Genomic DNA, 13,965 nt, shown 5'->3' with positions numbered 1-13,965 from the left:
CCCCTCACCTTTAAAACAAGATGTTAACGCCTGTCTCCAGCTCCCCTCCCTCCTCCTTCCTCTCCCCCTCCCTCCTTCCTTCCCTCCCTCTCTCCTCCTTGCCATAAGCACCATGAGCGCGGGCAGCCTGCCAAACACTGTGCTGTACCGAGGACACAGAAGTGAGTGGGGGTCGCCCTCCCTGCCTCCTCCTGGACCTCAGGAAGCTGGACTGTCGGGCAGGCCAGACGTGCACCCTTGACCCAGAGCCTTAAATGCTGCCCGTGGTCTGGAGTTGCTGGTGGCCTCCACGGAGCCCTCACTGACCTCCTCTCCTTTGTATTTCTGTCCAGAAGCCCGTGACTTCTCTCCTCTTGGGCTGTGAGCTCTGGGGCCCGGCCCATCTCGGCTCCCAGCCCAGGGTGCTCAGTGACAGCTTCCGAAGAGATAAGTGGGGGCCTCGGGGGCGAGGTGGGGGCCGGGGGGCATTTCTAAGAGTATGCCAACAGGTGTCGTTTTGATTGTTTTTTGACAACGCGAGCCCCTGCACGGACACTGCCCCGTGTTGGCTTTCCTACCCGTGTCTCATGTCTGCACGTTCGGAGCCACGGTTCGCCTTTGCAGACGCCCCCTCCCCCCCTCCCCCACTACAGCCAAGAATCCCCCTGGAACTCAGGCCTGAGCGTGACTCTCCTGGTCTAGGCCCCAAACACCTGCGTGTCCCTGGCCCTCCGAGCTGGTCTCTGGTTTTCTTCCTCAGCTCTGCATTTTCTATTGCCGCCATGCTTCTTAAGCCAGTCTGGCTGAGAGGTTTGTTCCCTGGGCCTCCCGACCACAAAATGCACGGTCTTGCCTCTGAGCCTTTGCTGGTGCCATTCCACGCGCCTTGAACTCCCTTCCAGTTCTGCTTATTGAAACCCCTGGCTATTGGTCAGCAGGCTCCTTGAGTAAGCCCTTCCTGCCATGGACACAGCTCCCCCTTCTGGGATCTAGTGGCCCTCCCTGCCCCTACTCTGTGCTTGGCGTCGATCATTTATCAACAATTCAGCTGCAAATATTTATTAAGCTCCTACTGCATCCTGGTTTCTGCTCTGGGTCTCCGCCTTTGAAACAGCAAGTGCAAAGGCCCGGGGGCAGGCAGAGCAAGCTGGGCTCCAGGAGCCGGAGCACAGGAGCGGCAGGAGGAAGCGGCACAGGGTCGGCAGAGACCAGGCTGCACAGCAGGGTCCGTCTGCTCCCGAACAGCCTCCACGGAGCATTACTGCCTGTCTTCTCACGGCTTCAATTTCATGCCCCCTCCCTCCTGAAATGCCCTCTAGATTTGTCATCCCTCACCTCTGGATGTGTGTCCAGTCTACCTGAGGTTGAGAGAGAACCATCGGAAAGGATTCTAGAGAACGCGGCTCGGCGTTCCCGCGGGTCCAGGGGGAGGTCCTGCTCCCACCTGTCGTAGCTCCCGGAGCACTGGCCACAGAGCCCAGAAAAGGGCTGGGACTGGGTGCTGCTCCGGTCCTGCCCGACAAGCCCAAAAGCTCGAGCCGAATGAATCGAAGCGTTTCCAAGTAACAGCCACAGCCCGGAACAAAGCTCACGAGTCCGCACAGGGGTGTGGCTCCCAATCAGCTGGGAAGTTACCTGGCCTGCCAAGAAGCCAACGATACGATCCATAACGGGGAGAGAAGTCAGGCCGTCGAAACTAACCCAGAAACGGCACAGATGACAGAATTAGGAGGCGAGGACATGGAAAGCGTTACGACAGCTGTCGCCCCCGTGGTCAGAACGCGGGAGGAGAAACTGGGCACGTGAAGCAGAAACACAGACGACGTTAGAGAGAACCGAACCGAATTTCTAGAGATTAGCGATTTCTCAGGTGAGAAATACACCACGTGGGAGTAACTTCAGAGTCGATGCTGCAGGAGAAGGGGGCTTGGGGGCCCAGGTAGAAACAGCCAATGAAACAGCAAAGGGACAAACCCCCGACCGAGGAAGCGGGGCTCCGGGGAGAGGACCGGAGCCCCCAGAGGAAAGCGGGCGCAGAGAGGTGACTCATGAGAAGAAATGTTGGTGGAAACTGGGATCCCAGACCCTCCACAAACCGGAAACCCAAGAAACACGAGGGAAGCCGCGGCGAGGAACGTTCTAATAAAATCGTCCCAAACCAGCGATACGGTGAACATCGAAGACAGAGGAAAAGGCACGTGAGGCGCAACGGAGGCACGCACAGACTGCGGTGGGAACGGTGAACGCCAGGAGACAGCTGGCAGCAAGTTTACAGTAGGGGGAACACCAACGTAGAATTTTCTATCCAGCAAAACTCTTCCCGAAATTAACACGAGAGTGGCATTAGTATCGTCTCCTCTTCTCGACGACAGAGTCCTGGAGGGCAGGATCACAGCTTGGCTCCTCGCCAGGGCACGCTGCTTGGCTCTATTGCTGGAAGATTCTTCTCACTGGGTTTGGGTCTCCAGCGGCCCCATCTGTGCACGTGTTGGGGAATCGTGTGGGAAGGACTCCGTTCTATGGGAGTTGGGTGGAATCTGGCTCGTTTTGGGGGAGGCCCAGTGGAGGGAGCAGCGGCCCTTCGGGGGCTCTCCCCACGGGGGACCCCCAACTTCCCGGACCCGAGCCCTGCAGAGTGAGCTCAGGGGGTGGGAGGTGCGGGGCGCCTTCTGTTATGACCGCCTTGCGCCTTGTATTGACCTCGCCCGTGCCCACAGGAGTGTAAAAAGCAGAAAAGAAATCTGCTTGATGTTTTAAAAAAACAACAAACCAAATATATACATATGTTTTAGCTGTTCACAAGGTTACAGCAGTTTCCATGGCTACAGCTGTAAGCTGCGTGCGGGGAGGTAAGGAGGTGGGCTCTCCTTAACCCAACAGATTGGGGCACTTGGACAGTTTCTGCCGGGGACCCAGGCGCCTGGCCGCCGGACTGGAGGGAGGGACGGAGGGAGGGAGGGAGGAAGTGCGCAAGAAACGTCAGCTGTCTGCCTGCGCCCCCGGGACCCGTTTCAGTGGCGACTCAGGACAGACCACTTGTGTCCTGACGGCTCCCTGCAGTCTGAGTTTTCAGGTACAGACGGCGTCTCCCCAGAGAGCGGCCCCGTGAGTGAGGAAGACAAGAGTCACACTCATTCACAGGTGGGCACCGAGGTCACCCAGGAAAGCAGGTCGGAGAAGCGACCCGCTGGGCTGCTGCCTGACCTGTCCAACCCAGGACTCCTTCCCGTGTCACGGCCTCGGGCTACCTGCACGCGCCGGTGGCCTGCAATTCCCCCCTGGCCAGGATGGCCCAGAGCAGCCGGTGGGGCTGGCGCCAGCCGTGCCCTAACGAATCCAGGCAGTACCTCCTCACCCCAGAGCTGTGTGTGTGCATGTGCGTGCACGACATGTTTATGCGTACGCGCGTGCACGTGCGCGCGCCCGTGTTTGTGCATACAGGCGTGCATGTGTGCGCCCTTGTGTCTGTGCGTACGCGCGTGCATGTGCGCGTGCCCATGTGTTTGTGTGTACATGCGCGCGTGTGTCCATGTGTGTGTGCATACGCGCGTGCATGTGTGCGCCCATGTGTTTGTGCGTACACGTGTGCATGTGCGTGCGCCCATGTTTGTGCGCACGTGCGTGCATGTGCGTGTCCAGGTGTGTGTGCGCACGCACACGTGTACGCCCATGTGTGTGCGCGTATGCACGTGCACGTACACGCCCATGTGTGTGCGCGTACGTGCGTGCATGTACACGCCCATGTGTCTGCGTACGCGCGTGCATGTGCGCGTGCCCATGTGTTTGTGTGTACACGCGTGCGTGTGTGTCCATGTGTGTGCGCGTACGTGCGTGCATGTACACGCCCATGTGTCTGTGCGTACGTGCGTGCATGTGAGCGCCCATGTGTTTGTGTGTACACGCGTGCGTGTGTGTCCATGTGTGTGTGCGTACGCGCGTGCATGTGTGCGCCCATATGTTTGTGCGCACGTGCGTGCATGTGCGTGTCCAGGTGTGTGTGCGCACGCACACGTGTACGCCCATGTGTGTGCGCATATGCGCGTGCACGTACACGCCCATGTGTGTGCGCGTACGTGCGTGCATGTACACGCCCATGTGTCTGTGCGTACATGCGTGCATGTGAGCGCCCATGTGTTTGTGTGTACACGCGTGCGTGTGTGTCCATGTGTGTGTGCATACGCGTGTGCATGTGTGCGCCCATATGTTTATGCGTACACGTGTGTATGTGCATGCGCCCATGTTTGTGCGCACGTGCGTGCATGTGCATGTCCAGGTGTGTGTGCGCACGCACACGTGCACGCCCATGTGTGTGCGCGGACGCGCGTGCATGTACACGCCCATGTGTTTGTGTGTATGCATGTGCATGTGTTTGTGTAGGCATGCGTGTGTCTATGCATAGGTGTGCATGTCTGTGCGTATATGTGTGTGTGTTGTACGTGTGTGTGTGTGTGTGTGCGCGCGTGTGTTGTTAACCTTAAAAATACAATAGCCAGTTATTTCACCAGCAAAGTGGGTTTATTTGGGAACAGCAAAGAATTGAATTAGGGAAACTTAGGGCTTTTCCGGAGCTCGCGTGTCCTAAACTGCAGTTCTCGGCTAGTTCTTTTTTTAAAAAAAATTTTTAACGTTTATTCATTTTTGAGACAGAGCATGAACAGGTGAGGGTCAGAGAGACGGAGACACAGAATCTGAAACAGGCTCCAGGCTCCGAGCGGTCGGCACAGAGCCCGACGCGGGGCTCGAACTCACGGACCGCGAGATCATGACCTGAGCCGAGGCCGGACGCTCGACCGACTGAGCCACCCAGGCGCCCCTCTGCTATTTCTTTATAACCTTGTGTGTGTGCATCTACATGCATGTATATGTGTGTGTACACACCATGTGCATGTATATGTACACATATATGTATGTATAAGTGTATGCAGCATGCATATTTATATCCACATGTGTGCCTGTATGCGCGTGTATGCATGTATATGGCATGTGCATTTATATCTGCATGTGTGCCTGTGTGCGTGTGTATGTGGTGCTGATGGTGAAGGAACAGCAGGTGAGTCCAGGCAAAGGTGAGTTGAGCAACCCGGAGGTTCCAGAGGGACTGGCTGGACGGTCCAGCAGCCGGTGGGCGGGGGGGGGGGGGGGGGGGGGGGGGTTGGGCTGTGAGCTGCCACCATCCGTCCGGGCACTCCCCTTGGAGTTCAGATGCCCCCAGGGGACTTGGCACCTACCAGGGAGCCCCCCTGGATCCCTGCCTTGGTCTAAGGTCAGTGCAGCTCATTTAAGACAGGCCCACCTTCTGCGCTGGGGCTCCAGGCAGGGTCTGGAGCTGGGTGGGGAACCAGAGGGCAGGAGGACGGGGCGGACGGCCAGGGCACTACTGGAGCCTGGGAGGAGGGTCCGGACAAGCTGGTAGAATGCTGGACTCCCAGGGACTTAGAGCCACGCGGCTCAGAGTCTCAGAGAATCAGAATATCTGACCAAGAGTCCCCCGCTTTCCCCCGCACACCGGGAAGGGACTTCGGACGTTACCCGGTCTAATCACCGGCTCAAGGAACAAAGGGACTTTCCCTCTTGAAATCACAGTTCATCCAAGACAGCCTGAGCGGTGGGATACACACCCTTAGGGGATGGGGGACGGTGGGACCCCCTCGGCTCCGGGCCACATTCCAGGGTTCGCTTCTCCCCAGGGGTCACCCCAAGTTCTCTCCAAGTACAGGCCTCGGGGAGCCCGAGGCGGCCCCACCTGCCTGGGCGCACGGACGGATCCTGGGGGCAGAGGCCTCACCAAACGGCGGCCGTCAACCTGGCCGGCCCCACCCCCACCCCCACCCCCACCCCCACCCATTTCTTGGTTCCTCTGACATAGTTTCACGGGCTCAAGTGCCCCGGGGCACGGGCACAAGCTCGCCCTGGTCCCGTCTGGCACCTCTGCTCTCCGCAAGGCTCTGCCAGCTCGGCGGCCACCGTGACGCCGTTGTCAACTTCTGGGGGCAACTCTGCCGCCCTGAGCAGTCCTTGGTGGCCCAGGCTTCAGCAAAGACCCTGCCCGAAGCGGTTTGTTTCACATCAACTTTCCTTTTTAAGAAAATTGGGCTCAGCCATTTTTAAGTGAGTGTAGGCGTGTTGTTGAAAGGGCCCGTCTTGCAGATTGAATGATTTTTAAAAACCCGGAGGCCTGGCCGGGAGCTGAGGCCTGGCCTGGGTGACCCACCAGCCCTGGAACCACCTCGCCCGACGCTGAAATTCCTGCAGCTGGAAAACGGCAGGTGCCGCGCGGAGCAGACCCTGTTCACCTCCCAAACTGCTTCGCAACTGGCTGCACTCTTGCCACGCTGGCTTACTTCCCGTTTCTGGAACGTTCTGAGTCTTCCTCCCGGAGGAGGTTCTGAGTGTTTGGAGGGGAGACCCTGATGGGGAAATAGATGTCATCTGTGGCTCTAAACATGGGGTGTCTCAGTCCGGGGAGAGGTCGGGGAGAGGCCACGGCGGCCCCTGGCAGACAAGGTGGGGGCGTCAGAATGGCACAGAAGCTCCCGGCCGTCCGGTAAATGTCTACCAAGTGCTCCCATCCACGTGCCCGGCACTGCGCCTGGTTCTGGGCGCACTGGCGGACAGCATCCACAGGTGCGCTCCTCAAGGGGGCCCCCCAGCCTGTGTGCTGACGGAGACCAGTCAGGAAGACCCAAAGGGCCAGTGTCACGGTGGGCCCGAGGGCGTGTCATGGGGCTGAACCTCCCGGGAGGTGACGTGGGGTCAGGGACACGTTCCTGAAGCACACCGTGGCCAATGAGATCTGCTCTTCAGGCAGAGAGGGGAGTAGGCGGGACTGCCCCCCCTTCCCCCCCAGAAGGAAGGTTCTGGGCATGTTCCAGAACGGGAAGTAAGCCACCATGCGGGAGCCCAGTGGGGGCGGACAGGCCAGTGAGGAGGTCGGGGGCTTCGCAGGGTCTGTGGCAGGCAGGGCCTTCTAGGCTGCAGCCGGGGTCCGCGCTCTGTCTTCAGCTGGGACGGGATCGAAGCAGGGTTCCGACCCCCAGCTGCACAGATGACCGGGAACCCAAGTTCCATCACAGGTGCTACTCAACAGGCCCTCAGAGACCCCAGAATCTAGCACCAGGCCCCCTCTGTCGTGCTCCTACCGGGCATCCGGGGTCTTACACGGGGGTGAAGAACCCTCACCACCACCCTGCGAGAGGGGCACAGCTATCTGATTTCTGTGGACCGGGAACGTAGGGCACAGAGAGGGCTCACCAGCCCAGAGGAGCCTGCGCTGGCGGCTGGGCAGAGTCGCGGGGTCCTAACCCTTGTGCCTATTCAGAGCATCCCACAGATTCTGCAGCCTTGCTGGACCCCTACCCGTTCGCTCCCACGCCTCCCTCTTGCCCTCGGGTCTCACGTTCAACACTGGGGATGATCCCAGAGAGAAAAGGTTGGACGCGGAAAAACAAGACAGCCCGGCGGCAATAAAACCTACCACAAAAGTGATCATTCAGGACGCTGCATCGCAAAACAAAAATTGTCCTTTTGAAACAGAAATCTGTTTAGTAATTAGAGGGAACTCTCGTGTGGGAAGTTCCACGAAGGTAAAATTAAAGTTGCCTATATTTTTAATTTTGTAAATGGGTTCGCACTGAGCCAGGAGCCTTCTGTATAATGAGTGTTTTAACCAAACAAAAACTCCAAGCACAGGTAAATACCACAAGTTCGCAATTTGACGATGTTACAAAGAAGTTGCTGTTTTTTTCTGAGAAATATTCGACTTTTTTTTCCCCCCGTCCTCCTTTGAACCAAAATTTGGATCATCATATCCTGGAATCAGCCCTCTCAAAAGCCATTGCTGGTTTCGCAATGTTTCGAGGGGAGACCCTGCCAGCAAAAGACATGTGGGTCCTTCCCTAAGCCAGCTGGGTCTGCCGGCTTCTGGGAGCAGCGGGGGGCAGACGCCCTGCAGAGAGAAAGGACTTCTGGACTAGGCGCTTGCCTTGGAATCTGAAAAATGAGCATCTTTGCTGTAGGAAGGTTCCCGAAGGTATCGAGTCAGTGCATTTGCCAACAGCAAGTGAAAGAACTGGGAAAACGGGGAGTAAATGTGACATTCCAACACCGCGAGGCAAGGCCTCTGACAAGTGTCAGGGACACATTAATGATGCGTCCCAGCCTCCTCCTACGCCCTGGGACACACGCTCCTGTGCTCCGAGCAGCCTGGCCAAAATAACCTGAGCCAGCGCTAGGGGGATGTGCTGGCGGGAAGCACAAAGCCAGAGCCGGCTGGCGCCCTGGAGTTGAGGCAGGGCCGTGGGGCCGTGGCGGGGGCTCGGCCGCGGGTCCCTCGCGTGTGTTACTGGGGCGGCGGGGAGCCTTTTTGAGCCTGGCAGAGAGACCAGAGCATGAATGCCGACCTCAATCACAACAGATTTGAGGCTCCAAGCCAATGGGACCACCAGAAAGTGGCCAGCTGGATGCCCCCACCCTTACAGGGCACGGACTACTGGACACGGTCAGGGTATCTTCTGTGAGTCACTGATTACCAAAGTCAACAGAGAGGCGTCTTGCGTCCCAGGGATGGCAGAAATGCCCCGTCTCCCCCGGCACGCTTGCTCCTCCCCACTCCATACTCCTTCCGGGCTTAGCTCAAGTTCCACCTCCAGGAAGCCCTCCCAGACTGCTCTGACCCATGGGGTATCTTCCTCTGAATCTGGGATGCCTGCTGCCTCACACCTGTGTCACAATCCATCGGGAGGTGCTTTGCCCAGCTCTCTCATTCTAGTCACAAGTGTGCACTCCCCCCCTGGAGTCCCCCCCCCCCCCCCACCGAGATCCTTCCCTGCTGGGATCACACCAGTGAATGAATCAATAAAACTATGCGGCACAACCCAAAACCCAGGATGACCCACACGCCTGCTCACTAACACGGGGCCAGGAAACACCAGAAGACGGGTGCTGATGCGGGGAGAGGGTCCAGATCTGCCGACAAAAGAACAGGGAGGAACACAGGCCGAGGAGCCCCTGGGTGATGGATCCCCGGGGGCCCGGCCTGGGGGTGGGTCGAAGCGGGGAAGCCCCCCCGGGCTTATAGTTTGTGAAAAACAAACAAACAAACAAACAAAGGGATGGCTTGACTTGTCTTTTACAGCCAGCACCAATTTATTTCATTTCAAAATCCCTTTAACGTATTAAAATTTAACATATCTCAGCTAAATGTGTAAGCCTGGAGGAGACAGTCACCTGCGATGGCTTTCCTCCGCTGTTTTTGTGTACAGAATGTCTTCTGGAACAGCGTGTCTCCAACTTCACGGAGCACAGGGATCGCCCGGGGAGCCTGTTAAACCAGGAGGTCTGGAGGGGGTCTGAGGATCTGTGCTCCCAGCAAGTCCCCAGGGACGCGAGGCTGCTGGCACCCACCCTGGGCAGTACCGTTCCACGTGCCAGTTCGGACGGGGTGCACGGCCAAGTACAGCAGATGACGATAAGTAATAAGAAATGATAATAATACTAATAAAGGAGGGAGGACTGTTCCCCAGGGATCCCGGCCGCCAGAGGGCCCCACTGGCCAGGGCAGCCCGGGAGTGCCCCAAGGGTCACCTCTGCCACTGCTGTGGCATGCGGAAACTGTGGACCAGGTCGGGAAGAACCCAGATGCAGGCGACGGTCAGGGAGCCGGGGTGGCCCCCAGGCCAGTCTGCCCTGAGCCCACTCTGTGGCTGAGCCAGGAAACGAGCACCCACGGGGGCTGCCCCCGGGGGTGGACCTGCCCTGGAAGAGAGGTTTCTGTGAGCGCTGAACAGTGCCCGCAGCCCCCTCCCCGGTCAGCCAGCTGAGACGCAACCTAGCACATCCTTCGAGGTGGATGTTAACATCGTCACCGAGCAACCCAAGGCCCAGAGAGGCCAAGTCACCTCACTAGGGACACTCAGCATGGACAGAAACACGGCTCTGGTCAGCCCCAACGGCCACGCTCTCCCCCACTCGACCACACCACCGGGGAATGGGGCGAACGAGGCGGCAGCCCCCGCAGCCTGGCTTGCTGTAGGGCCACCACCCAGGCCCCTGGCCAGCCTCCACGTGGGCCTCTCGGCTGGCCCAGGCTTCTCCCGCCTCTGCCACCTGGGAAACCCGAGCACGGGGGTACAGGTGGCTGGCTAGACAAGGGCGGGGCCCAGTCCCGTGGGAACCCCTCGAGGTGGGCGGGGACCGTGTGCAGGCGACAGGCGGTAACACGGAGCCAGGCTGTGACGCCAGGCTGCTGCTGGAACAGAAAAGTCTTCCTCGAGGCCCCCGGGGCGGCCTCCTCACCACTTGGGCGCGGCCCATCCTGCCTGTCCGGCCACGCCCGGGTCTCCGGCCCGGTCCCGTGTAGAGCAGAGCCCTGTGACAGGTAGGTGTTCCGTCCCGGGCCTCTCCCACCACCCAGCACGCTGTCTCCTCGCCCCTCCCTCCGAGGGATGGTCGCTTCCGCCCACTTCTCAGTCCCCTGGTCCAGGCCTCCATGGTTTCCCTTCTGGCTGGACGCAGTGGCCTCCTCCAGAGCCTTCCTGCCTCCAGCCTCACCCTCTCCACGTAGCCCGTTGTGCCGCAGCCCGAGAACATTCCCTAAAGGCTACGTCTGGCCGTGTCCCTCCCAGGCTCCCGACGTCTGTGGTTTCTGGGGATCTCTGGAGAAACCCACCCCCGGAAGCAGGGCTTACAAGCCTCGCCTGATGGGCCGCAGCCCAGAAGATCCCACAGCCAGGAACCAGCAGGCTTGACTCAGACCCGGGGCAAGGAGGTCAGTCCCCCTAGAATTCTTCCTGTAGCGCCTTCCACCCTCAGAGGGCCCCCAGCCGGGGGTGGGGCTGGGCCAAGCCTGGGGGAGGGCTCGCCAGCTCGAGCCTGCTTGGGGAGGGGACCTAATTCCAAAGGGAACAAAGAGCTTTGCAAAGAGAAACAAGGTGCCCGCACCAGGAGCCTCTCCGCGCGGCAATGGGAGGACAGGAGCTGGCAGACGCCGAAGATGCCGGGCTTGTCAAACCCCCTTTGGAGCAAATCCGAAGGGACCGAGACACCGCAAGGAAAACCAGCACCAGGGGGAGAGCAAAGGCAGGCTGAGAAGCCCCCGGTCGCGCTGGTCTCAGTGGAGCAGACCCCGGGCTGAGCCTGGGGCTGTCCCCTGCCTCGGGGCGGGGGGGGGGGGGGGGCAGATTCACAGCTGCCGCCCTGTGCTGGCGGGGAAGGCAGGAGCGCCCTCAGTTTTGCACACGAGGAGGCTGACCGCTTTGCCCACGGTCGCCCAGGATCCGCGCTCTCTGCCACACAAACTGCCTCTTACTGACGTACAGACGCAGACTGGCTACTTTGCAGAGAGTGGCCGGGCCAGGGGCTGCCGGGAGGACGGGAGCGGGGCTCTTTTGCCACCGTGCCTTGCCTCCTGCCCGAACTCAGATGCAATTTACAGAGATGCAACGACTCTCCCCCCGCAGCCCTGCCTGCTCCCTCACCCCTTCTGAGTGCTGCAATTATTCCTGGCTGGGTGTCGAGACCATCGCTCTGTGGAGCGGATCCGTGGAGCCCAGGGGCCTCTCTGCGGGACTGGGTCCCTGCCGTGTAGCCTCCGGGCCGGCCGGGCCATATGGCTCACCCAGAACCAGCACCAGGAGTCAGCGATTTAGAGCCGGCCCCCAAACATGCAAGGCTGGGACGATCACTTGAGTGGGGGGCTTGGGTTCAGATTTGCCCCGAGATTTCAAAATCCCTCTGTGCTCCCTCAATACTGCACGCTCACTCTGGGGCCTCGATGAGCAGAGTGGTCATGGCCCATCAGGGGCATGGCATGAGCCACCCCATCATCTCACAGATGAGAGACTGAGGTCTGGAGAGGGAAGGTGACTTGCCCAAGGTCACCCCGAAAGGTGGACACAACTGGGCAGATGAGTCTTGGCTCCACGAGCTGTGCCCACCTTTCCCCGAGCGCCCTTCCTCCTGTTTGACGATTGTGCCGGTGCAAGCAATGCGCGTCTGGGAGCTCGAGGCCTCGGAGGCTGGGAAGGGCTCGGTGGTGGACGCCCTCCCCTCTTCCCCTGGAGAGGCTAGGGTGGAAAAGCTGGAACATTTCCATAGCCAGCGCTCTCAGCAGAGAGTGCCAGAGAGCTCCAGAAAGACCAGCCGATGGTCCCCAGAGCTCCCCACGTCCGTCCCCATGCACCCCGAAGGCACCGAGGCCGGGAGAGCCTGTGGGTGGGTCCTTCCCAGACACCCCCAAACACTTCAGGAGACCAGTTCCAAGGGAACCCATTTCCGAGGGAATCGGGACCAGTCAGCCCCTCTGGAAGTTCAGGTGGCAGGGAGACCAGAAGTCAGGAGGATGCAGGGCACAAGGCTCACCCTGGGTTTTTTTCACCCCGTCACGCAGGTGCCCCACAGCCGCGCCAGACGGAAACAGGAACAAAACCCCAGCTTGCCTGAGCCCCAGCCTCAGGAGCGAGATGGACTTGTCCCGAGTTCCCAGCACCCCAGCTCTTCCGAAAGCTTACGGTCAGTGCACAAAGAATTAAAGTCGGTCCCTCCCTCGGCCCAGGAAGCACCGGTGCCACCTGCTTAGGTAAGAAGAGGTCTCTGGTCGTTTGGGCTCCATTGTCAGTGCCACTGGCAGAGGCGGCTGGATGCTGTCCTAGCGAGCGCAAACCTTCGGGGGTTGGAAGTCCTCACCGCTCCTGGAAGCCCCCCACCCCCACCCCGCCCTTCCCGCCCCAGGAGCCTGGCCTGGCCCGAGCAGAGGGGAGGGCCAGGGAAAGGCTGGCAGGTCGTCCCCTCTGGCTCTCCTGAGCTCCAGCTTCCCGAGGAACGTGAAAGGAGGGCAGGCTGGGGCTAAGGCCCCTGGGACACCCTCTTATTTTCAAGAAGGGTCAATGAACTTGACCCTTGAGACTGTCGTCACAGAGCGGTGGGGCTGAGATGCACACTGGCAGGGCTCTTAGTGCCCACATGGCCCTCGGCCTTGGGAGCACAGGACACTGGGTGGGATGACGTGGCAGAGCTGGGAGGGTGGGCAGGCAGTCTCTCCTGGAGTTTTGGTGTTTGGAGTCTTTTTATTCCTGGCTGGGGAAACCCAAAGGCCAGCCCCGTGCTCCTCCCCCCCGTTTAAGCTGAGATTTCAAACAGACAAAGGTGGGTGGGCGTGCGGCCGGTGGCCGTGACTGAGGCCGGTGGCCGTGACCGAGGTCAGCACCACCACTTACTGGCTGTGTGACCTTGGACAAGCGACCAAACCTCCCTGAGCCTCAGTTTCCTCCCCTGTCAAATAGAGCCAGTGCCCCTCTCTGATGGGTGTTGGGTGAATTGGATGAATGATTACACAGGTCAGGTGCCGAGCACGGTGTCTGGTCCAAGGCAAGTCTCACTGAAAGGTCTCGGCTCCTGGCACCACAGAGAACAGAGGCCAGGCTCCTCTCGGAAACTTTCTCTCCCCGATTTCCTTCATGCCCAGGCCAGGAGAGAGACCAGGCGTCCCTTGGCACCGTGGGTCCCCACCTCCCTCCCTGCCTCGCTGCCCGCCTGGGTCTCCGTTCACAGTCCACGGCCTCCTCCCCAGGGGCGCACGTCCAGGGCAGATGGAGATGGGACGGGTGGTGTGGCCCGGCAGCTGCGTGGGGCAGGGACCCGGCTCCACACTGCCCGGCAGGCTGCAGCGGGCGCCCCAGCCTTCGTGGGCACTGAGCCGGGGCTTCCCTGCCTGCGTCCCCGGCGGCCTCGGCCCCCTCGCCCCGCGACCGCTCGGCCCGCACTCGGCCCTTACCTTGAACCATGGGAACGGCGCTGCCCCCGGCCGGCCGAGGACTTGGGCGCACGTGACGGGGCGGTCCGGCGTCCGTCCCGGGCAGGGCGCAGCTAGCGGCGGCCGCTCCTGCCCAGGCCACGGCTGCGGCGCCTGCTGGGGCCGGGCGGGCGAGGCGGGCGCTGGGGAGGCCCGGAGGCCCGCGGGAGGCGACTGCGTGCCCGGGCGGGAGCCCCCTG

At 60.5% G+C, this 13,965-nt stretch overlaps 1 protein-coding gene across 1 annotated transcript in view; it reads right to left on the bottom strand.

The window, feature by feature from the left end:
- The window catches only part of FAM163B (family with sequence similarity 163 member B), a 32,584-nt gene extending 18,766 nt beyond the window's left edge, over positions 1 to 13,818 (bottom strand). Inside the window, exon 1 of the mRNA XM_042911988.1 lies at positions 13,748 to 13,818. The gene's annotated coding sequence lies outside the window, so the exon portion shown is untranslated. The remainder of the gene's footprint in view (positions 1 to 13,747) is intronic.
- Between the last annotated feature and the right edge of the window lie 147 nt (positions 13,819 to 13,965).

Source organism: Panthera leo, chromosome D4 (genome assembly GCF_018350215.1).
Source record: "Panthera leo isolate Ple1 chromosome D4, P.leo_Ple1_pat1.1, whole genome shotgun sequence".
Lineage (NCBI taxonomy): Eukaryota > Metazoa > Chordata > Mammalia > Carnivora > Felidae > Panthera > Panthera leo.
This window is presented reverse-complemented; position numbering and strand designations above follow the sequence as displayed.